The sequence below is a fragment of the Podarcis erhardii genome, assembly GCF_964252035.2.
Source record: "Podarcis erhardii genome assembly, chromosome: 1".
NCBI classification, from domain to species: Eukaryota; Metazoa; Chordata; class Lepidosauria; order Squamata; family Lacertidae; genus Podarcis; species Podarcis erhardii.
The window spans coordinates 109137092-109161241 of NC_138497.1; the positions used below are offsets into that span (position 1 = coordinate 109137092).

At 41.1% G+C, this 24150-nt stretch overlaps 1 protein-coding gene across 3 annotated transcripts in view; it reads left to right on the plus strand.

Annotated features, from left to right (window-relative positions):
- Positions 1 to 15813: 15813 nt before the first annotated feature.
- The window catches only part of PSMD14 (proteasome 26S subunit, non-ATPase 14), a 58552-nt gene continuing 50215 nt past the window's right edge, over positions 15814 to 24150 (plus strand). The window contains exons 1-3 of one of the 3 annotated variants that reach the window (XM_081873404.1): positions 15814 to 16126; positions 16343 to 16454; positions 21284 to 21366. The gene's annotated coding sequence lies outside the window, so the exon portion shown is untranslated. The remainder of the gene's footprint in view (positions 16127 to 16342; positions 16455 to 21283; positions 21367 to 24150) is intronic. The other 2 variants (XM_081873403.1, XM_081873405.1) reach the window with 2 other exon arrangements.

Genomic DNA, 24150 nt, shown 5'->3' on the forward strand with positions numbered 1-24150 from the left:
CTAAAGCCCTCTAGAGGAGGAAATTGTAACCGTCCAAAGGCACCCAGAACAAAGAAACAGAAAGTCCAAAGGCAAAAGTCCCATTAAAAGTCTTTAGTTTGTAGCACTTTACTGTTAAAATTATAATCCACCAAAGTCCCGAGTATGTTTCAAAATAAGTCTTATTTTGTAGCCGCTGTCCTTTGACAGCTCACTTGACAGTTCCTTTTTTCAGGCGATCGCTGCTCCGGCAGCCTGGCCAGAAGTATCAGCAGCAGAGGTTTTTTATTCCTTATCCCTTTCTTTTGCAGGTTAAATTAATTCTGTTTCCTCCCCCCCTTCTCCTGCACAACAGGGGGGAGACCCTTTCGATGTCTGGTTTAATAAGAGTTAAAAGGAAAGTCCATTTAAACACAGCTTAGTCTTTTCATTGCTCCGTTAATCATGCAGTTCCGGGAGGCTGACTTCCTTAATTTTGCCTTCCCGTTTTCAGCCAAATCTTCTAAATTTTTTAAGTCCCGTCTTACTTTTGCAGTCTTACTCACGGGTATTGTTGTTGCCAATCGTTGATTTCAGAAAGGAATCGGCGCTCTCCGTTAATGGCGACGCGGCTTCACTCCGTAAGCTGGGTAGCGATCCTCAGCACCGCGCTCACCCCGATGCCGCTCCGGAGCCTTTAAAAAGGCTCTTTCACGATGCCGGGGGGGCGCAAAGGTGCCCACCGAATCTCCTTGCTCACAGGCTTCAGCGCCTGTGATTTAAGGGGTCCCCCGCTTGCCGTAGCGGGTAAGACCCGAACTTACGGAGCAGTCCTGCCTCGGAGCTTGAGGCTAGGACCGCCATCAAACGCTGGCGCCGACCGGAAGTAATCACCAGCATTTTGAATTATAGTAGTAGTGCACATCTTCTCTGTACCATCTGGAAAACTTTGCAAAAGTTCAAAGTGCCATTTCCTCACCCTTGAGAATGGCAGATGGCATGTAACACCAGGATATAAACTTTTGGTGTGATCATCTGCATATCGTGGTTGTAAACAATAGAAAAAATATTCCCAGAGAAAGTTGTCTGCTGTTCTTAATAGAGACAAGACGTGTTTTAAGATGAGTATTGGATTTATTGTGGTATGGGTACTACTCATGCGTGCCATTTCTGGCAGCATCCGCACAATGCCATTGGCATGAAAAGGTCACCCCATATTTACCCCCATTTCGGCATTCTGTGGGGAAGTGGTGGCCACCCAAAAAAAGGTGTGGTGTTGAGGTTTTACAGTGCCCCACATGAACTTGGTGCAGACCTCAGAACATGCTCTTCCATGCACATTGCATGGAATTCTTTTGTCCGAAATGTCCAGTGACTTTCCATAGTGTAGGCCCAAAATCTTGTCCCTTTCCTCCTTTGACCTCAATATTATCAAACAGTCTCTGGGCTTCTCTTTCTTTATAAGTCTTCCAAGCCTGAAAGCTGAAACAATTTTAAAATCCTTTTCCTCTATGCTCCAAAATTTGGAGAATTCTTTGGTTAAAAACTCAGCTAGGTTGCCTTCTTCCACTTCTGGTATCGCCCTTATCCTTAAATTACTCTCCCAGTTCCGCAGTTCGATCATAGATAGATAGGTCTGGTGTTCACCTACTTGTTTGCAGAGTGGTCTTACCTCTTGTTCTAAATTTTCAAGTTTTTGGCTGGTATCTTCAGCCAATTTCCGATTTTCCCCTGCAGCCTCCTCCCAACAGACAAATTAGTGTGGGAAGCAGGTAGGAACATACTAGCCAGCTTTTCAAGGCAATGTTCAACAATCAAATACTGAAGTAATGCATCATTGGGTTTCAAATATAGGCTGCAAACATTTGGAGAATATTACATATGCATTTGGGCCACATCTGGAAAATGTTAGATTCCAAAAATTCAACCCCCCCCCGCAAAAAAAAGATTTATGGGGAGCAAATGTGATTCAGCCTGTGACCCTTTGAAAATCCCAATTATTTTTGAAAAATAAACCTCAGGATTGAAAACTACAGAGCATAGCCCATTCCCCTCAAGATAACTGAAGAGCACAGTTTTACTTCAGTCCCCAGTATATCCCAACTCAAAGAGCTGCAACTGGCTTCCTACCCTATTCTTGCTATGTTAGTCCATATGTACCCTAATAAGAGACTGGGAAAGATTCAAAGGTATACTACCAGTGTGAAGTGTAAGTATGAAGAATCAACAATTGAGTTTAGTTTTCACCAGTCTTGTGGGGAGAGCATGATATAAGAAGTCTGAATAGTACATTGGTTTTCCAAATGAGGCATTAGTAAGCCTGTTGTTGCTCACTGTTACTCTCTTCCTTCCAGTGCCATATGCAAGCATCGCTTTGATTTGATTGTCATTTATAACTTCCATCTAATTAGTCTATCTGCCTTCTCACAATTCAGACTCACGTCACCAAGCTTTATTTTGTAGCTGCAACATTTCTTGTGTTTCAGAAGTGTGTTTTGGAAACACGCACCAGTGACGCCCTTGCACGGACCAAATTGTTCTTAGAACATTTGAGCATCTCTTCCCAGTCATTCTCAGTTCTATATTAGTAGATAACAAACAATAAATGGAAGCATCCTTGCATATGACAGTGTGAAGGATTTCAACCTTCCCAATTCCAATTCCATTTTCTCCAGTGTTCTACAAACTTCGCCTTCAGTCAGATAGATGCAGAAGGCTTGATTTGATTCATCTTTACGGAGCTTGATTCACTTCTCACATCATATAAAATGTGATACACATGAATATTGTCCTGGTTTTCATTTCCTGTCACCAATGGGGAAGAGAGAGGGGAAATCAACTTCAGAGAGGTATTGTTGGTCTTGTAGGCCATACCTCTTCCTTTAGTCATGGTCATTTAGAAACAACCCCACCCCAAATTATGCCTTGCCCCTTCTCAATTTTCTTAAAAATGAAAGTACTTCTGTGCATGTACAGATCACCTCTCTTACTACTGAACAAACTGAAGACTTTCCCCACGCACACACAATTAAGGTGAAATACAGTAGTACCTTGGGTTAAGAACTTAATTCTTTCTGGAGGTCCGTTCTTAATCTGAAACTATTCTTAACCTGAAGACCACTTTAGCTAATGGGGCCTCCCGCTGCTGCCACGCCGCTGCTGTATGATTTCTGTTCTCATCCAGAAGCAAAGTTCTTAACCTGAGGTACTATTTCTGGGTTAGCGGAGTCTGTAACCTGAAGCATCTGTAACCTGAAGCGTCTGTAACCTGAAGCGTCTGTAACCTGAGGTACTACTGTACTTCTTTCAGGGGCACACAATGGGAACATAAAAGCAAAAGGAGATCCCTGTTGGATCAGCCCAGTGGTCCATTCAGAAGTATATTGTATCCAGCAGCGGAGGTAGAACATAGCCATCGTGGTTAGAAGCCACTGATTCCTCGTTTTTGAAACACCATCCACACAACCCTGAGAACAGCCTGAAAAATCCTCTGGAACTTTCAGACCTTCTGGCATACGATGTTTCTCCCATACCACTGCTGGGTCAATATGATATAGTCATTAAAGTGTTGACACCTTAATGTTTTGTAACCAGTCTACTTGTGTGATTAACCAAGCATGTGGAAAGTGCTCAAGCCACATAGTTTCCCCACCCCCCACCCCCAGCTTAACAAACTCTTGTTTGTAGAAATCCAATCAGGCAGGAAAAAAACAGGAGATTTTTCAAGCCCCTTCAGGACTCTGCCATATATGGCTTGTGACCTACCTTTGACTTGGTGAGTGACAAAGGGCTGTTCATACACTCCCTCCCAAAAGCATGGATGGGGAAGCAAGGCTGTACCTACTGCCCCCATCTCTGATGTGGCACACCATTGATCCCACTCCCAACCTCCATGCATTCTGTGCTATGTCAAAAAGCGATGGCTATGTACATATGGCTTAGTATGCGTATAGACTCTCCAGGTCAGTGGGAACCACAGTGGATTTGGGTTCCTGCTTGTGTAGTCTATACGCATATACAGCCCCAGGTTGTGCAAGCCTATTGTAATTAGTCTACTTCACTATATTGGAGTGCACATATATTATAACCACAGAATCATGTTGGGATATTTTTTATAACCATCTGAATACATGGATGTCTATGTTTATGGATGTTACTACCATCCCTGTGTTCGATTTGTGAAGATTTATTATACAGGTGGCAACCATTTTGGGCGCTTCCAATTGATGCCGACACACAGGTCCTTTTGAACCCAGAAGAGGGCAGAATGGGGTGTAATGGGAGTGAGGTGTAATGGGGTGGAGCAGGGGGGGTGAGCTTATGCGCACTCTGCCAATGCACATGGGGGCCAGGGACAAAAACACCATGCAAAATGGTTGCCACCTATAATCACATGACAAGGCTGAGAAGCTATTCAAAAACCTTTTTTTTTTTTTGAAATGACATTTTGTTTTTGACAAGAGTCACAAAGGGTGTTTTTAGCCACGAGACTTAGCGCATTTCCAGATGACCTGTTTATTGAGCATTGATCCTGATTTCCTTACAGGGGATTAGATTGGCTTACATTGGCTATTTAGTGAGCATTTACTCTGATTTGTTTGATGACGTTGCACCAAAGCAAGGGTTATCCCACACTTCCCAGTGCATTTCATCATTCACCTTCCTGACTGCAAAAAGTCCAGAGGTTTTGTTGTGCATCACTTCCCAGTCAGCTATAATTGCACAAGCTGCATTTGCCAGTGCAGTATTGAACCCCACCCCAAAATAGTGAGAGTCTGGAAGCACCCTCAAAGTGGGTTTTGCTTCTAATGTTCTGCCGCAATGGAATGCCACAAGGGTTGGAAGGACATTGGTCAGTATGCTGTTAAACTTGACAAACCTTTTTGCAGAGACAGAATCGCTGGGTGTTTGCAAACCTCAGGAAATAATGCATGTATCGCGTTCACCGTTAATATTGAGAAACCAACAAGTACCATGAGACTTCAGCCTAGAAGACATGCTTAGCCTCATCAGTGAAACTTCCCTTGGTCCTTCCCCCATTAACACTTCATGGGCCTTTCTCTTTTTAGAGACACAAGTCAGATACAAAAAATAATTATGTGGCACCTTTACAATGAAAACTAACCAATAATTGCAGAAATGGGGTAGATGTATTTTAGACACGTCCAGATTTTCACTTATTATGAGGAGCAATCAAGAACCTCACCTCCCCATGGTCTCATCCAGCATGTCAAATATGTGTCATGCCGGATGCGGCCATAGTAGAATGAGGCCCCTCGTAATAAATGATGATTTGGAAGTGTTTAACAACATATGGTCTCTTTTCCTTGACATATATGATTAAGAATATATATATTTAACATCGAAATATAAAATACCATCTGTCAGAAGTAACAACTTGGATATTGGTTTTACATATGCAATTAATTCACTGTACTTCCTAATGTAAATATTTCTCTTGTTTCCTCTCTTTTCTTGTTCTGAATAGATATTTATATTATGATATTACGATATTCGTATCGTTCATGAGAAAACAATACGATGACTTGATATATCATTAAGAATAACAGCGAAAGTCTGTTGTCACTTTATATTCTAAAATGCCAGTACAGTATCTACAGGTTTAGCAAAGCTAAATTCAAATCAGCATCAGGGGAGATGTAGCATTTTTGCTTCCAAGGATCCCACCACTGGTGCGTTTTTTTGAGGTGTATTCTGCAACATGTCACTGATGTGGTACTTGTGTATTAGTGGTGGTTTAGACTGAACCATCCACACACCATTCCCCTTTACTATTTATTCAGTGAAGCTCTCCCAATGTAATCCCATTATTGTCATTTGGAGAGGCACTTGTGCCATAGTTGTCAACCTTCCCTTTTTTTGCGGGAAATTCCCTTATTCCAGTACCGTTTCCTGCTGCTTCCAGTTACTATCCCGGATTGTTAGATATCCCGTAGACTGTCCCCGGGACAGGTGAGGCTGCTGATCCCTTATTTTCGAGGCTGCTGATCCCTTATTTTCAATTCTGAAAGTTGACAGCTATGGCTTGTGCACCACAGCACAGGAAAAGTGACAACACACCCACCCTCCCCAAAACATTTGTGGCATAAAAAGTAACAGAATTTCAGCAAGAGGTTACAGAGCATGCACTGACTGGAAATGAAGCAGGGGCTGTCAATCCTGAAACTTCTGCAGGCATAAATGGTAATGAAAGTTGAATTATGAATCACTGCCCTGGCACCATAATCAATGGCGTAGCATGGGAGAGGGGCCACACAGGTGGTTGCCCCCTGGGGACAAAATGGTTAGGGGTGCAAAATTTCAACACCTGGTGCTGCCTCAATACAGGTGCATGCTTCTGTCACTGGGCTGTGTTGAAAATGGTTTCTCCATGTGAACCAGGAAGTGACCTCTCCAGACAGTGGAGCAACTCTTCTTTTCTTATCTCTGCGGCTGCCATGTTCTGGGTCACATGGATGCCGTTATGCCATTGAATGTGCATGCGTACTCTATCTGTTTCCCTTCCTCCCACCAGCTCCCTCTGTGCAGCCCGGGGCACTGACAAGCCATGCTACACCACTGAACACACAGAACACAAACTGTAATGAATGCCCAGTAGAAAGAGATTTTGGAGAGGCCCATGTTGGGTTTGATTACTCATAAAAGCAGCAGTAGACGTGTGCTCATGGACTGTAGCTGCCTGTGACTCCAAAAGGCTATTTCAGAGGGTAAGGTGCTTGCTGTAGTGTAGGGTTGAAGATGATAAACATTTATTTGGCATCATGCTCTTGTTTGCTGTTTACCTGTGACTGCAAAAACTGAGGCTTTCAAGCATGTTGCAGGTCACAGCACACATGGCTTTGTAAGTCATAGTTAAATCTGATTTAGGTTATGCCAAATTTTCTAATGTTCTCCTCCCTCTCGTGGCAAGCATGCAGCAATCCTGTTTTGTAGAGATGAGTGATCACCGAATCACAGCGCATTCACTATGCCGTTCAGTTAAAGTCTGGGTGCCACAGTTAAATATATCTCCAGAATGTACACGTTATGAGATACAGCGGAGTCTGTTAATATGTGTTAAAATTTCATGCAAGTTCTGTAAAATCCTGCAGGGCAGAGACAGTGCATTTTAATGGTTATTTCTTCAGGAATGTAATACTCATTTGAGACTCAAAGGTACCTCTGCCATGCGCATACCTGCTGTTAACTCTTTGTTTATGAGAGCAAATTGACATCAGAAAATACCGAATGCCAAAACAGAGGCTGAAAAACACCCTGAATACGTATTTGATTTATCCGCACAGCTTCTTTTAGTCTGGATTAATCTGTGCAACTTCTCGTTGTGTTGGATTCTTATACCTCTGAAAAGCCCTAGAAAATAGAAACCAAGCATCTTGGACGTGCAAAATTCTGGTCAGAACCCCGTCGTATTATCAGCTTTTATCTTAATTCCTGCCACTGTTTTCACAATGTGATTATCTTTATTTTATTAACCTGTTCATGTAAAAAGAACTGAGTGATATATACTACCTTTCTAAGCATCTGTGCACTACTAAGGGTGGCTCACAACATTTTAAAATCATAGTATCGTATAAAACAAGGCACTCAATAAAAAGACAAAAAAAATACAAGAGAGGAATTGCATTTTTAATTGAATTTGTTGTTTTGATTGCAAAGTGTTTGTAAACTGCCCTGAATAGTGTACATAGAAACAATATGAAATACCAGAGGTCCTTAATTCATTCTTTTTTATCTGGGAGAAGCAAACCCTGTTTGTGTAACGAGTAAATCCCAAGCAGATTTGCTGTTTTCAGGTGATTTGGGGGATACTGCATACTACACAGGATTCTTAATTCCACTTCCACTGTTCCAATTGAAATCACAACTGTGTTATTGTTTATATGGATACTTACACTGAAATGAAATGGAGATGAGTTGAGAAGACCTAATTATCTAGGGCTTCCCCCTCACTTCCAGCTCACTTTGGCCGCTGATTAAATCTGTGAACATGTAAACAAATTAGAGATGGAAGCTAGTTAAGGTGTTGATAACTTGGGAAAATGGATCGCATAAACAAATTCTATATTTTGGGCTCAGCTCTGAAGATGGTGGTGGGGAGGAAGGTGCCTATTGACTACATAAAATCCCTGAAGCGATATTGTAAAGTAAGCATCATGGAAAAATATTCAGATAGTACTGTATATTGAGTTCTCTGTAAAAAATTATTCAAGATAGAAATAAGGTAAATTTCTAAAGGCATATTGAATAATGGTTGATAAAAAGATTTTTAATATTATGTCATACTGGGTTATAAATCTAAAAAATATATGTCAAAAGGGCTGGTTATGATACAGTTGCATTAAAAGGGCTGTAGCTTTAAGAATTAAAGATGGGACAGTCAAAATGCAAACTTAAAATGTGAAATTATTTTATTTACTCAGAAATTATTTGTCATGAGGAAGAAGAAAAAATACTGTAGTATGAAACAAGCACAAAATGAGGTGTGGAGGTAGAATAGAATTTTGCAAAGTCCAAGGACATTGGTTTTATTTTGACTGTTGGGCATCCATAGATGCTTATCAGACCCAACTCTAAGCCCTTTAAAGTCCAGTCCAGTTTAGAGGTTAGCAATGAAATTATGGAGGGGAAGAGGGCGCCGGAATCGTGGAAGGAAGCCTTTATCACATTGATACCAAAATCGGAAGCTGAAAAGACACAGCTTAAGAACTATCGTCCCATCTCTCTCTTAAATGTGGATTACAAAATATTTGCAGACATTTTGGCAAGTAGACTTAAAAAAGTTTTAAATGAAGTAATCCACAAGGACCAGGCAGGCTTTCTCCCAGGTAGACACTTGTTTGCTAATACAAGGAACATTATTGACATTTTGGAACTTTTGCAAACAGATATAAATACAAAAGCAGTGTTAATTTTTATAGATGCAGAGAAGGCCTTTGATAATATCTCCTGGAAATTTATGAAGGGAAATTTAAAAGAAATGGGAGTGGGACGGGGTTTTGAGAATGGGATTGATGCAATATATTCAGAACAAAAGGCTAAATTGATAGTCAACAATGTGGTTACAGAAGAGTTTAAAATCGAAAAAGGAACACGACAAGGCTGCCCTATTTCCCCTCTGTTATTTATTTCGGTTCTGGAGGTGCTCTTGAATATGATTAGAGGGGACCGGTTGGTGGAAGGAATTCAGGTCGGAGCGAAACAATATAAACTTAAAGCTTTTGCAGATGACCTAGTTTTGACCCTGCAGGAGCCAGAATCTAGTACGAAAAGAGTATTACAATTGATTCATGACTTTGGTCGGGTGGCGGGATTTAAATTAAACAAACAGAAAACCAAGGTATTGGAAAAAAATTTGACAGATACAGAGTCAGGAGGGTTTCAGAGAGAGACAGAATTAAATGTGGTTAAAAAAGTAAAGTACCTAGGGGTAAACATAACAGCAAAAAATCTGAGTCTATTTAAGGACAACTATGAAAAATGTTGGTCAGAAATCAAGAGAGACTTAGACAGTTGGACAAAATTGAAACTTTCTTTGTTAGGCCGAATTGCTGCTATCAAGATGAATGTATTGCCAAAAATTTTGTTTTTGTTTCAAACACTACAGATTGTGGACAAGACGGAGTGCTTCCGGAAGTGGCAGAGAGACATCTCTAAATTTGTCTGGCAGGGCAAAAAGCCCAGAATTAAATTTAAGATATTAACTGATGCGAAAGAAAGAGGGGGCTTTGCCCTGCCAGACCTAAAGTTGTACTATGAGGCCGCAGCTTTCTGCTGGCTAAAAGATTGGCTACTTCTCGAAGACACTGATGTACTAGATCTGGAAGGCTTTAACAATGCTTTTGGTTGGCATGCATACTTATGGTATGACAAGGTTAAGATCAATAAGGCCTTTAAGAACCATATTGTCAGAAAAGCAGATTTTAATGTCTGGACAAAATATAAAGACTTATTGGAAAACAAAACTCCAAGGTGGCTCTCACCTCTGGAAGCTAAGGCCCGAAAAAGACCCAATATGGAGGCCAAATGGCCAAAATATTGGGAAATACTAGAAAAAGATGGAGACAATTGGAAATTGCAGAGTTTGGAGAAAATGAAGGACAAAGTGCGAGACTGGTTACACTACGCTCAGATTAAAGAAGTTTTTAAAAATGATAGAAAGTTAGGGTTCCAGGTGGAGAAATCGAAATTGGAAACAGAACTGTTAGAACCTAAGACTAAGGTACTTTCAAGAATGTATAACTTGCTGTTAAAATGGAATACACAAGATGAAATGGTTAAATCGGCTATGATAAAGTGGGCACAGGATATTGGGTATAATATCATGTTTGAGGACTGGGAAAGGTTGTGGACCACTGGGTTGAACTTCACTGCATGTAATGCTTTGAAGGAAAATGTAATGAAAATGATATATAGATGGTACATGACCCCAGTTAAACTTGCTAAAATATACCATTTGTCTGACAACAAATGCTGGAAATGTAAAGGAAATGAAGGAACATTCTTTCACCTCTGGTGGACGTGCCCTAGAGTGAAGGCTTTCTGGGAAATGATATATAATGAGTTGAAAAAGGTATTTAAGTATACCTTCCCTAAGAAACCGGAGGCCTTCCTCCTGGGTATTATCGACCAGAGGGTGATAAAGAAGGACAGAACTTTTTTCCTGTATGCAACAACGGCAGCAAGGATACTCATCGCCAAGCATTGGAAAACTCAAGATCTACCCACACTGGAAGAATGGCAGATGCAACTGATAGACTATATGGAACTGGCTGAGATGACCGGCAGAATCCGAGACCTGGGAGAGGAGAAGGTTGAAGAAGACTGGAAGAAATTCAAGATTTATTTACAAAAATACTGTAATTTGGTTGAATGTTAAGAAGGATGCCAGATCATAAATAATTGAGCACCACTAAATTAGATGGAATTAGGATGACAAGTGAGATTGAGGAAAATATAATTTTTTTGGAGAATTATTAGATTATATTTAAATGAGCCGGACATAAGAACGCAAACAAGATGATAAATTGCTGGTAAAAATCTATAATGATGTAAGTGGGAACGGGAGACGTGAGGGAGTCCAAAGAAGCTATGAAACTATGTTATGATACATGTTACATTGTTTATTATTTTTGCATTTGTATTTAAAATCTTAATAAATATTTTAAAAAATAAATAAATAAAGTCCAGTCCAGTTTATAGTACACTAATCCTGATTTTGGACAGTGCTGTCACCACCTAGAGGCTGCGGTATAGTGTGGTGACATCTCTACCACCTGCCAAAACCTGGAGGTCTGAAATCCAGGTACATGAGGTACACTAGTCATGCAAAGCATTCAAGGATTGCTGAAGTTTCACCAGTCCATCCCTTTTCCCTGCTGGCAAAAGGAAGTAAAATCAAGTACTAAGGAAAAAAACAGGACTGGAGTACATGGTAATATGTTAATTTGTTTTGTGTTTTTTTTAAAGGATTTTTTGTCCTTCCTTCATGAAATAGCCCTCACTACCTTACCATCCCTAAGCAAAGACAGCCATTTCCAGCCTTAGAGGCACTGCTTTGTCTCTTAATTTCTCAAATGCTTTCTTTATCTGGGCACATGCACAGCATATTTAAAACACATGGCTCCCCCCCCAAAAAAATCTGGAAATTGTGCAAATTCTAGAAACCGCTTACAGATGTTGATTTTCTCCCCTGATATTTATTCCTATTTTGTATTTAGTATATCTTGTGTAAACTGCTTAGAGATTGTATAGTATTAAGCAGCATATAAATTGTATGTTTTCATAAACAAACCAACACATAAATAGGGACCTCAACAGGGTCTCTGTCCTAGTATGTCCTGAGAAATATTATCAGCTCACATTAAAGCTTAAAGGATTAGTTTGAACCTAATCTAGACCTGGGGTTCACCTTCCACATTATCTTGGAATTTGTTTATTTCATTTTCCCTCCATTTCATTTTGCTGTGATAGTTGTTAATGTAGTTATTTGAACACTGCAACGTAAAGTATGAACTTTTGCCAGGATGAAATCATTCTATTGCCCTAGTCTTACCTGAGACTTAGCCCCATTCTACACATACAGGATTGCTCTGTAGATTTGGTTGCCTGAAGGGGGAAGGGATGCAGTATTTTCCTAAAAGCTTGTTTTACTTCATGTTGTGAGAAATACGTTCTTGACGGTGCAAGCAAAGAAGCAGGAAAGATGGCCTGAACATTCATGTCCAGGGAAGCACACAAACTCATTTATGTGCTTGGAACTGCTTGGGCAGTTGAATTGAATAAGAAATCTCTTGTTTGAGTCCAGATTATTGCACCTGCAAGGAACTGTTGCATCAAAATGATTACCTCGTGAAACGCTGGAATCCTGTAATAGCATTGCGTGAGTTACAAATTGTCTCTTCAATAAAGGGAAATATTGGCTCGGTTCCCAGTCAATCCAATCCATATATAATGGACACAAAGCAGGCTATTTTGTAATGAAAGGCAAGCAGCTCAATCCACCTTGTTATGAATGGCATAAACTGAGGTCACACTTTCAAGATTATTTAATTCTGTTCCTCCCATCCGCCACATTCTTAATAAACTTTCTGCACATTTCGCAGTTACATAAGAAAAGAAAAATGCTATAAAAGGCTTGGGGGATCAGTTCTGGAAAGAGAAAAAAGGAAAGTTCTACTTGTTGATAGGCAAAAATATTTAAATCATTAATACTATGATGGTAGGCAGTTCCATTTCATGAATTCTGAAAAGTCCTTATGACACTAGCAAAACTTGGGTACAAACTTGCTTTTTCCGACACTAAGACTTTCTTGTTTGCATCACAGCTGCTTTTATATTTCCTAAATTAAGTTCTTGAATGATCACATTCACCAAAATGTGTTCCTTGTGAAGCAACCTCCATCCAAAGACATCTTCACTGACAGTATGTTGATTTCCCTACAGTAACACTTTCCTTACAAGTGCCGCATTTCTGGGTAGGAAATGCATTAAACCCAGGTCTAAATCACTACATGTGACCAATGCATATGCGTTGCAGATGCAGATGCCTGGAAAATGCAAGTGGCTTTGATGTTTGGACAAGCTTCCCTTTTTTTTTTTTAACCCTACAAAGTTTATTATGTGGAGTAAAAGGTCACATGAAATGACCTGAGTAATGCTGTATCCTTAAGAGACAATTGTGTTTCTGCTGACCTTGGTGGAGTTTGCTGTTGTAAACATATGCATCCTGTCTGTATGTGTGATTTCAGCAGGATTTGCTCCTGGATAAATTGTTTTTAGGATACCGTCCATAACCTGCAGTGCAGGGATGGGGAACCTGCGGCCCTCCAGATGTTGTTGGACTCCAACTTCCAACAGTCCCAGCCAGTATGGTCAGATCAGGTGTGATGGGATAGCTAGAAGTTTGCCATCCCTACTGTAAATAGATCAAAACTGTGCTGTAGTAGTTAAGCATATCAGACTTGGGAAGCTTATTGTGGACTTGATACTGCTCCGATTTGTGCAGGGTCCACACAATGCTCTCATCAAAATGCTGGTATATATCCCCTCCCTCCAACCTATTAAAGAAAAAGCATATCTGATTTTCTGTTGAAAAGGAGAATATGGCCCAGCTTTTCGGTGATGGTATCGTGTGGCACAAAACTTGCATGCATGAGCAATACCCAGCCAGTGCTGGATTTGCGGTATGTATAGGCTAAGTAGGCTGAAGACTAAGGCCTCTAAATCTAGGGGGCCTTGCCAGCCCGCCCTCTCCCCAGTGCTGCAGTCTCCCCTCTCCCCAAACTGCAAACCCATGCAAGGGCAGGGCAACTCAGGCCCAGCAACTATGAGACTAAGGGCTAGCCAGTGGGGCCCAATTTGAAGCAGTGGGGTACAACTTCCTTTTTTTTTTTTTTGTAGGGCCCCAGTTCACAGCCAAAGTCTGCAAACTCTTATAGATATAAATAAAATCCATATAGATTGCCCTGGTGCAGGGGCCCCCTTAGGAGCTCAGCCTTTGCACTGTTGTCCGAATAGCCCCTGCTGTGCAGATAATGGAGAAAGCTCATAAACTGTATCCCTTCTGGCATCCTGGCCAACTCTATTATGCTGGTGTAAACCCTGGTGAAGCAGAAGCACAGAATAGCAGGAAATAAAATTTGCTTATACATCAGCGACTGATAAGACTTGTCAACCAGTTCTTCCAAAGTCTTCCTAAATTATAAAGCTCCAAAATACAGGCCAAAAGAGAGGAGGTCTGGGGAGAGCGAGGCATACAATGGGCACCACCAGTGAAAAGGCCCTGCTCCATGTAACTCCTACCCTGTCATTTGATAGAGTGCCCACTTGTCCTCCTTCTTGACATGGAATGCTCTCTATTGGAGTCTCCAGGTCCAGTACAAAGATCATAAGAAGGGAGAGCAGGGACCTTGAAGTTCCCAACAGGTGGCAAGCAAGCAAGCTCACAGGTCACCTTTGTCACAGTCAGGATGCCTATGTCCTGGCTGAGCCTGCACCCCATCTTGTTTTTGTACAATCTTGTTTGTCCTCAGTAACCAAAATTATATTATCAACATATACAAGCAGAAAAGTTGTTTTCCTTCATTTGCAAGGAAGTGTACAAAACAAAGTAGCACTAATAAAGAAAAGTTCCAGGGTGGCAACAGAAAGCAAACTAAAAATGCTTTTGCAGTTCATCAAATCTATCCAGCAATATCAAGTTATAAGAAAACTGGTGCTACTAACAGTAATCCTTCTAGTTGGTTAATTGGTTCAGCAACTTCCATATACATGACGTGTGATGTTAATTATTTCCCCCAAGAGTTAATGATAACTAATCACAGGCAGCTACAGGAGAGCTATGAGATTCAGGTGAGGGTCAGATGCCTTGTTAATCCCAGCAGGTATATAAGAGGACGACCCGGCCTGCCCAGGCCTATTTGCTCTCTCTGAGCCTAAGACACTGCCATGACAATAAAATTGGGTGTGGTGGTGAGAGGGGCCATAGACAAGCGGTGAAGCTTATACTTTTATGCAGAAGATCCCAGGTTCAATCTAATGGAAGAACTGCGAGACATCTCTGGAAAATTGCTGCCAGTTGGTGTTGACAATACTAATGGTCTGACAATTGAAGCACATTGCTTTCCCCCAAGGAATCCTGGGAACTGTAGTTTCCTTTAGGCACCAGGCAAAAAGTTCCTCTTTAAGGAAGCCTTTGATTGACAGAAATCCAATGCCCTATTAAAATGTGTTGGGGGCATTATTGGGTTTCTTTTATGGTATGTATTTTGTGTTTTTATATTATTTTATCTTGTGAACTGCCCTGTGACCTGTGGGTATAGGGAAGTATGCAAATTAAATAAATGAATGAATGCAGTGCTTTTTTTTTCTAAAAAAATGTTTAGGGGTACTCTCATTTTGACTCAAGAAAATCAGCATTTTATTATTCAAATCAGCAAAAATAAATAAAGTAAATGGACAGAAGTACAAAGATTCACAAAATGTTTAGGGGTATGCATCCCCCCAGAAAAAAAGCACTGAGATGAATGAATGATTAAATAAATAAATAAATAAATAAATAAAACCCCTCACAGAGCTTAAGAAACTACAGTTACCAGGATTATCTGGAGGGAAGAGCCATGTGCGCTGAATGTGCGGATAGATAGATAAAGGCGGGAGTGAGTCTCAAAACAACAGCAACCATGAAACAGGCACGCGCTGGGTATCGTGGCCAATCAGGGTCCCGCGCGTACCAACACACGGTCAAACGCGTTTACGTCGTACGCCGTAGGCGGGTTTTTTGGGGGGCATGTAGGAAACAACAGCGCTGAGGCCACGAAGCTCCGGGCAACCCGGGAGGCGGGGCGTAGCCGGAGAAGCAGCAGAAGCGGCGAAAGGGAGTCAGCGTAGGCGGGACGTCCCGTCGCCATGGCTCCGAGTTCGGTCGTGCTATTGGTCGCCGCCGTGGAACGGAAGCCAAAGACGGGCGTCGCCCTTTGGCCTCCGGAAGTGTTCGGGGGAAGGCTGTCTGAGAGTGCAAGGCGTGAGGGGGAAGGCCTGGGACGCTGCGCCGGCTTTGAATGAATCGGGCTGATTCATCGCGGCCCGGCTGAGCGGAAGGCGGCGGCGAGCGCGGCTGTCGGCGAGACGGAAGGGCTCGAGCGGCCAGGTAGGCCTCGGGCCCGCGCGTGTGAGGGTGGCCTGTGACGCGGGAGTAGCCGGCGTGGTTGCCCTCCGGGCTTCGTTGGGTTCGCGAACCCCGCTGCCAGGATGACCCGATAGCTGCGGGGTGAGGGGCGGCGCCATGGGAGTTGTAGGCGAGCCAGGAGGCAAGGGGCGCTGGCTACTTCGTCAAGTTTACTTCGCTTTTTATCTTGATCTCCAGGATCTAAAACAACCAGAGGCGGCTGCGAAAGACGCAGTTCAGAAGCAAGGGGCGGCGTGCTTCTCTGACCCATCGGGACTCGGGTTTCTAATTTCGGTGGGGGAGATATACTGTATGTTGTTGTTAATGATTGTTTAAAAACTGAGTCATGAGCCTTTTGCTGGTCTTATGCAGGCCTCCTCAAATACACACACACACAGACAGACGTTGTTATTATTATTGTTTAAAAGCTGGTTCAGGAGCCTTTGCTGGTCTGATGCAGGCCTCTCCAAATATATACAGTGGTACCTCGGGTTACATACGCTTCAGGTTACAGATTCCGCCAACCCAGAAATAGTACCTCGGGTTAAGAACTTTGCTTCAGGATGAGAACAGAAATCGTGTGGTGGTGGCGCAGTGGCAGCAGGAGGCCCCATGAGCTGAAGTGGTGCTTCAGGTTAAGAACAGTTTCAGGTTAAGAATGGACCTCTGGAACGGATTAAGTACGTAACCAGAGGTACCACTGTATGTGTGTGTATAATTTTTATTTATTGTGGCCTGCATTAGAAAATATATATTTGGGATGGCCTACACACACACACACATATATACACACACACACATATATATATATGTATATATGTATACACGCACATGAATACATACACCCCCCCCTCCTGCCCACCGTTGGTTTAGCAGCATCATGAGGGTCATGTTTTCCCCAGCCCTGCTTATACAAATCCTCCATCGCTGACTTACTCTGTTTGAAAGTGTAGGGCTTGGCTATACCATCATAATCTCTGACTACAGTGGTGCCTCGCAAGACGAAATTAATCCGTTCCGCGAGTCTCTTCGTCTAGCGGTTTTTTTGTCTTGCGAAGCAAGCCCATTGACGGCTTAGCGCTATTAGCGGCTTAGCGGATCAGCTGATAAGCGGCTTAGCGGCTTAGAAAAGGGGGGGGGAAAACCTGCAGGAACTCGCAAGACATTTTCGTCTTGCGAAGCAAGCCCATAGGGAAATTCGTATTGTGAAGCGGCTCCAAAACGGAAAACCCTTTCGTCTAGCGGGTTTTCCGTCTTGCGAGGCGTTCGTCTTGCGGGGCACCACTGTATCGTCTTTTTCTTTCTTCATCTTGATCTAAAGCTGTTGCCAAGTGAAGGATGGAAGGAAAGGCCACGGATAGTATTAGGAAAAAAGGGGTTAAAACCCTGAGGTGAGGTGAAAGAGTTCAGTCTGCAATTTTGTACTCAGGTAAACTGTTAACTTAGAGGGCTGTCGGTCTCCCGAGTTCAAAATGCTGCTTTGAACTTGTGGAGTGTTTCCATAATTTCAGGTCCTTTTCAAAAACATGTGCGATGTGTGAAATTGTAGAAACACGGGAAGTTTTACTGAGGGTGCTGTTAAAAAGCACCTGAACTGAGGATGCAGTCCAGTGATCTCTTGCTGCCTCTGATAAGAACTCTGAACCCAATAACTGCCTGTGGTGGTAGTAGTCCCATGTTTTAAAAGAAAAAACTAGCTATTTTTAACTGCTCCACCACTGTAGCTGTGAAGTTGTGTACCAAAGCTTTTGGTTGCTAGATCTTACTGTCTGTTTTTTATTGACAAGAAAGCATAGTACAGTGGTGCCCCGCAAGACGAATGCCTCGCAAGACGAAAAACTCGCTAGACGAAAGAGTTTTCCGTCTTTTGAGTCATTCCGCAAGACGAATTTCCCTATGGGCTAGTTGTTGCGAGTTTTTTTCCTTTTTCTTAAAGCCGCTAAGCCGCTAATAGCCGCTAAGCCGCTAATAGCCGTGCTACGCAAGACGAAAAAACCGCTAGATGAAGAGACTCGCGGAACGGATTAATTTCGTCTTGCGAGGCACCACTGTAGTTTATACATTTTGTAAGGGCTTTATAATATGTGTAATCTCTCTTCATTCTCCTGTTTAGATATGTTTGTGTGAGACCCTATGTCTTTCTAATGCAAGTTATTCCTTTACACTAGAGGCCTATACAGTTGTTCACACTTCAAGATGAGCCAGTCATTGTAATAATTTTGTATTGTCCTTATGATATGTTTTATTGTGGTTTCCCATCTGCAGAGTAATAAAATTCATGTAGTAGCTTAGTGATTGTTATCCAGTGTTACATTCTTTGACTTTACTATAGTATACTATAGTATATTAACTACAACAAACTACTTTTTTGTTTTTGTTTGCATTTTTATTTATAAAATGTTCATGCTTAGCATCTTCTGTGAAAAAATAAGGGACATACAGAAGAAATAAGATGGAAAAAGCAAGACAAAAATTTAACAACAAAATTAGCCCAAACTAGCTAATTGCCTTATGTGTAGCATTGGATCTTGTAATCAACAATTTTGTTTTTACAAGTAACTCAGTTATGTTGCGTATTTATCAAGGAGCTAGTCCTTTCATATGATCCAGAATTGATACAGATGAATTCTAATCTGAGTTGGTTTCATGCTGCAGTATTTGGAAATGTCTTGGCAGTTCATGTCAGGAAAAAGCTCAAGATGCCTTCTCTTGTCTAGCAATTGAGTTCAAATCAAGAGAAATCTGAGTACCAGGTGGGAGGCCCCCTGTCTCTTTCTGTTGTACATAATTGAAAGCTTTCTCTTGTCATCCCAGAATGTCTGGGTAGAGAATGCTCATATACACATGTGGTAGGTGTTGAAGTTAATTGAAAAATGGGTTTGTGGCTCTTGTAGCCCATTAAAGAATGTATAACTAGCTATTAATAGAATGTTTGACAAAACCAATAGTAGAATGTTTACATTGTTTTCTTGGCAACGCGTCCCCCAAGCTTAAAATTCTAAGTAGCATTTTTGCATTGGATTAGTTATTAAAACAATACTGCATTATGCATAAATATTTGCAAATACAAATATTTATGATAATTGGAGATCCTGTTGCATTTGTGCAGAACTCCTGGTGTACTTGTTCATTAACTATTATTTTTTGGCACCTCAACAGCATCCATCTGCAAAAAACTTGCCCATATGAAAATGTGAAAAATGCTTTTTCAGCTTTCATGAAATGTTTAACTACTGTAAATGGCTAATAAAGGCTTGCATCCAACATTTTCTTGGGACTGGTGCAGACTTACAATTAACTTGGATTTAGGGATTGATCTGAAAAGCCTGCAAATCTTCCCCTCTACCTTTCACCTTACATCTGGTAAACACCGCTTGGAAATGTTACCATTTTATTTAAGTTATTTATATACCACTTAATCGTTAATAAAATAAAATGGGTTCTGCATTGTGTGACTGTCGCCAACCAAGATTAAAATGAGCTATGAGGTGCTCCTAAACATGCTTTGAGGACAATAATGAAACTAGTTTTTTGAAGTGGATTTAGGAGCTTCCTTAAGGGTTGGCAGCACTGGATCTGTGTGGAAGGCAGAAGGAGAAGGTTTACTATTCCTTCAGTCAGCTCACTTTTCACCTCTGGAGCCTCAATTTTAAATACAGTAATGTGGCAACCTCAAAGTCCATTATATAATTGTTGATATGTTTTAACAATGGCTATTCTGTGTTGCTAAATAGGCAATTTTAATTTGATGGGTTGAATCAATTTGGTATTTAGCACCTATAAATGTGATAATAAGAGATAAGGTTACATGATTCAAGTGGACAAGAGGAAGAGTTTTCATGGATAATATAGCAGTTAGCTTGTGCTTGGAGAGTTACTCCAGGATGTATTAGCTAATTCTGGTTTTTTTTATTAGCTTAAAAATATTTCCGCACACAGCTCTTCATTAAACTGATGTGCATATCAAGAAATCTTGAAAAAAGAGACATTACACATACTTTTGTAAACCAAGAAATCTTTAATAAAAATATGTTTTAAAAAATTAAAAATAAAGCTGAGTATATTGGATCATCATTTGTTGTTCTAAATACAATATGCATCTTTCTCTTAGCATTGCAAAATTACAATTTCAAAGGTAGTTCTTTAATCATAAAACCCCTTCCTACTGAACGTGCACAAAATTGTCACCACCTGTGCTTTAAAAATAAACACTACAGTTGCCCAGGGCTTGAAATTAGCCAAGTGCCAGGTGCATTTTGCGACCCGGGATTAGCAGATTGTGAGCACTTTAAGAAGCCTTGGTGCTGTGTGTGGCGACTGAGACACAGGAAAATTGCTGCCACCGACCACTGAGGGTGCAGAAGAAATGCCTCCCCACCCTGCGCTCAAGTTAGATCACTGCTGCTTGTGCAGCGAAGTGTCGGTCACCTCACCAGGTTGGCGCTGACAGCTGCTGCCATTGTGCTGCTTTACCTCTTCCTGCCCCCCAAGTGAGATCACAGGCTGACCTTCCCTTTGCCTCTCCCGTGTGTGTGTGTGAAAAATATGCCAGTATTTGTAAATATTAATTAATTCAAATAACATGGTTTTGGCCACTATTGCAGGGGCTGAGCCCCATTTATGTTTGTGTTGTCCAATTAAGAATTGCTTTTTAAAATATGAATAAGAATGTGTCACTGATGTGAACTGTGTATTAGTTCATGTGTTTCAAACAAATAAATAGAAAGTGTAACTGAATTGAAAAAAAATGTGGCTAGACATTCTGTTGTGGGGCCCATAACCTAGGTTTCAGGAGCCATGTAGCAAATGGCTTTTCTGTCCTAGTTTCTAACACTGCTATTGACTACAGTGGTACCTCTGGTTACGTACTTAATTCGTTCCGGAGGTCCGTTCTTAACCTGAAACTGCTCTTAACCTGAAGCACCGTTTTAGCTAACGGGGCCTCCCGTGCCACCGCCATGCGATTTCTGTTCTCATCCTGAAGCAAAGTTCTTAACTCGAGGTACTATTTCTGGGTTAGCGACGTATGTAACCTGAAGCGTATGTAACCCAAGGTACCACTGTATATTTATGAGCACTGAATACTTAAAGCAGTGCAAATGCTCCTTACTCTAAATAATTGTTGTTCCTTCTGTTTAGGTTGGAATTAAGCTTTACCTACACTAGAATTTGGACAGCCAACTGAGATCAGGAAGAGAGTTGTTTAAAGGAACAGAAAACCGGTGAGTACAAGGTAAACATAGCATAGATCCAGTTATTCCTTTAGATCAGGCATGGCCAAACTTGGCCCTCTAAATGTTTTGGGACTACAACTCCCATCATCCCTAGCTAACAGGACCAGTGGTCAGGGATGGTGGGAATTGTAGTCCCAAAACATCTGGAGGGCCCAGTTTGGCCATGCCTGCTTTAGATGTTTGGCTGTGTGTTAGTTAAATTGTTTAGGAACATAATTCTGTTATCTAGAGCAGCAGTGAGGTACTTCTGGCCCACGAGTATAATTAAGCCATTTTGGCCAAGCCATACCCACCTGTCTACACCTAATCTAGGACAGGTATGGAGTGGGTAAACCTGCAGCAGGGCCAAAAGAGGGTTTGCGGGCACCATCAATCACCTGCGCCCACCACTTTGCAAGTATCAATAATCAGTTGATTATTATTTCAGAGAACATTTGTCTTCATTAGAAAGCTAGTTCCATGCTGCACCTATGGTTTATGAGACTTTGAAAACCAGGGGTCTTTTACTGCTAGTTCTTTTCTCACTAAGACTTTTGAACAAAATTATTAAATCTTAGAAACTTTTCTCGTCATAAAAGTTTAGTTAAATGAGTTAAATGTTGGACGTAATATTGAAGTTTGTTGGCTTGCTCCAAAGTTTCCATCGTGGAGCTTTTGTGTCAGTATAGTCAATCTGGAGCTACAGTGGTGGTGGTGGGGAGCTTCATTCATGTGCAGATGGTGATGTTTAGAGCTGCCCTGATACTGAAGTTTTTGAAAGGCCACATTTGCATATGTGGGAGCTTTATCTACATGTTGGAGCTCACATGTGCATAAAGAACCCCTTGACTGTAATTATCTACTCATTCAGAAATTAATAGGAACTAGACTGAAAAGTAGCTTAACATTTTGGGCAAATTGCATATTACATTCTTACCAACTATATAGACACCTGAATAAGAGGAAGAGAGAAGTTGTAGCAATCAGTAGATGAAGTATTGAAGGATCCCTTTCTCTTAAATCCCATCACAGTCTTAGGTCAGATCTAGAGATGTTCTTAGTGCAGCCTCCCTTTCTCCCCCACCCCACCCCATGCTGTTAGCTAGGCCTGCTTGAAGTTATATGCCAAGGTAGGGAACTAGATTGGAGCAAGACACATCCACCTGTCAAACTTGAAAGAAGTTGCTGTACTCCTCAGTCAGCTGATTATTAGTTAGAGCAAACCTCCTTTGAATGTGTGCTCCTAGTGCACCTTCTAAGAGGCTCCCTTTAACTTGTAACCAGCAAATTGTCAGTTAGAGGGAGCCCCTTTGACACCTTTCTTTCCAAATCTCTAACCTCAGCTCACTGAAGCACTAACATTCATCAATTTAAGTGCTGGACAAAGCAATTTGCAAAATCTCTTATTCTTTTTTTAAAAATTATTTTTATTGAGTGACTTTCATCATAACACAAACATCACCAAAACAGAAAAACGAAAAAACATTTAAAGGAAAAACAAAGAAAAAAAAACACATAGTGCGGCTACTCACTATCCCAGTAACAAGTGAGTTTAGAAAAAAAAAAAACACAAAGAAAAAAGGCAAAAAGGCCGAGAAAAATACAGAAAAGAAACTTAGAATATATAACAATTGACACATATCGCCTGACCTCCTTCCCTGCTGATTTCGGGTTTCCAGTTTTACTAGATTCCTTTTTACCGCTGGTGTTGGTATTTATCTTGTACACCGGAAGTTTTAAACCATACCTGCTATAGTTGGTAAGTTTCTAAAATTACCTTCAATATATACCATAAATTTGTTCCAGTTGTCATTTAACTTTGCATTTTTTTGATTTCTGATTCTTTGCGTCATTTTTGCCAATTCGATGAAGTCATATAATTTGGATTGCCAATCCCTCACTGTTGGTATGTTTATACCTTTCCAGTTTTGGGCGATTAGCATTCTGGCCGCTGCTGTTGAATATTGGAATAAGGTTTTGTCTTCATTTCTTATCTCATCTCCAACAATCCCAAGTAAAAAGGCCTCTGGTTTTGCAAAATCTCTTATTCAAGCGGCTCTTCAGCAGACATCATATATGATGTCAGGTGTAGGGCAGGTGGGTGTGGCTTGACTTGAGCTGTCTCACGGACCAAATAGGGAAGCCTAGTGGGCCAAATGAGGCCTGCACGCCAGAGGTTACCAACCCCTGTTGCATGCCTTCTGCCCTGGAAGCCTTTACCACTCATCTTGGGAATGTGGACTCTGTTGATAGTGGTGAGAGAGACGTTCTGGCTCTAGAGCCTGTTGAGCCTTGGCTCAGGAAGTTTAGCTATTCTGAGCACTTTAATGCATGCTTGCTTGTGTTTTAAGATACTCAAGATTTCAGAACCTAGTAATGACATGTTGTACCTGGAGGTGTGTTAGGACTAGATCAATATAACAAATAGTAGAATGCTGATGGTTTAATCTCTTTCCGCATTTAACAAGATTGGAAATGTACAGAACTATAGCCCTTAGTATTTTAACTAAAGGCATTTAATGTTTACAGCATTCTTTTGGTGTAATGAGTTCATTAAGAAAAGCTTTTGATGCTAATTCAGAAATCTATAATTTGTTCAGCGTCTTTCACATGTAGTTTTGATGCTAACTGACAAGCTGTAAGTTAATTAGCACAGAACTTACTAATGAGGATGTTAAAAAATTTCACTTTTGAATTATTTTTATATTGATGCGTTCTGGACAAATTGAAGGGAATTCTATTATACTGGTGATGAGTTTTGTTTACTTTGCTATGCAGATGCTTTTTCAGGTA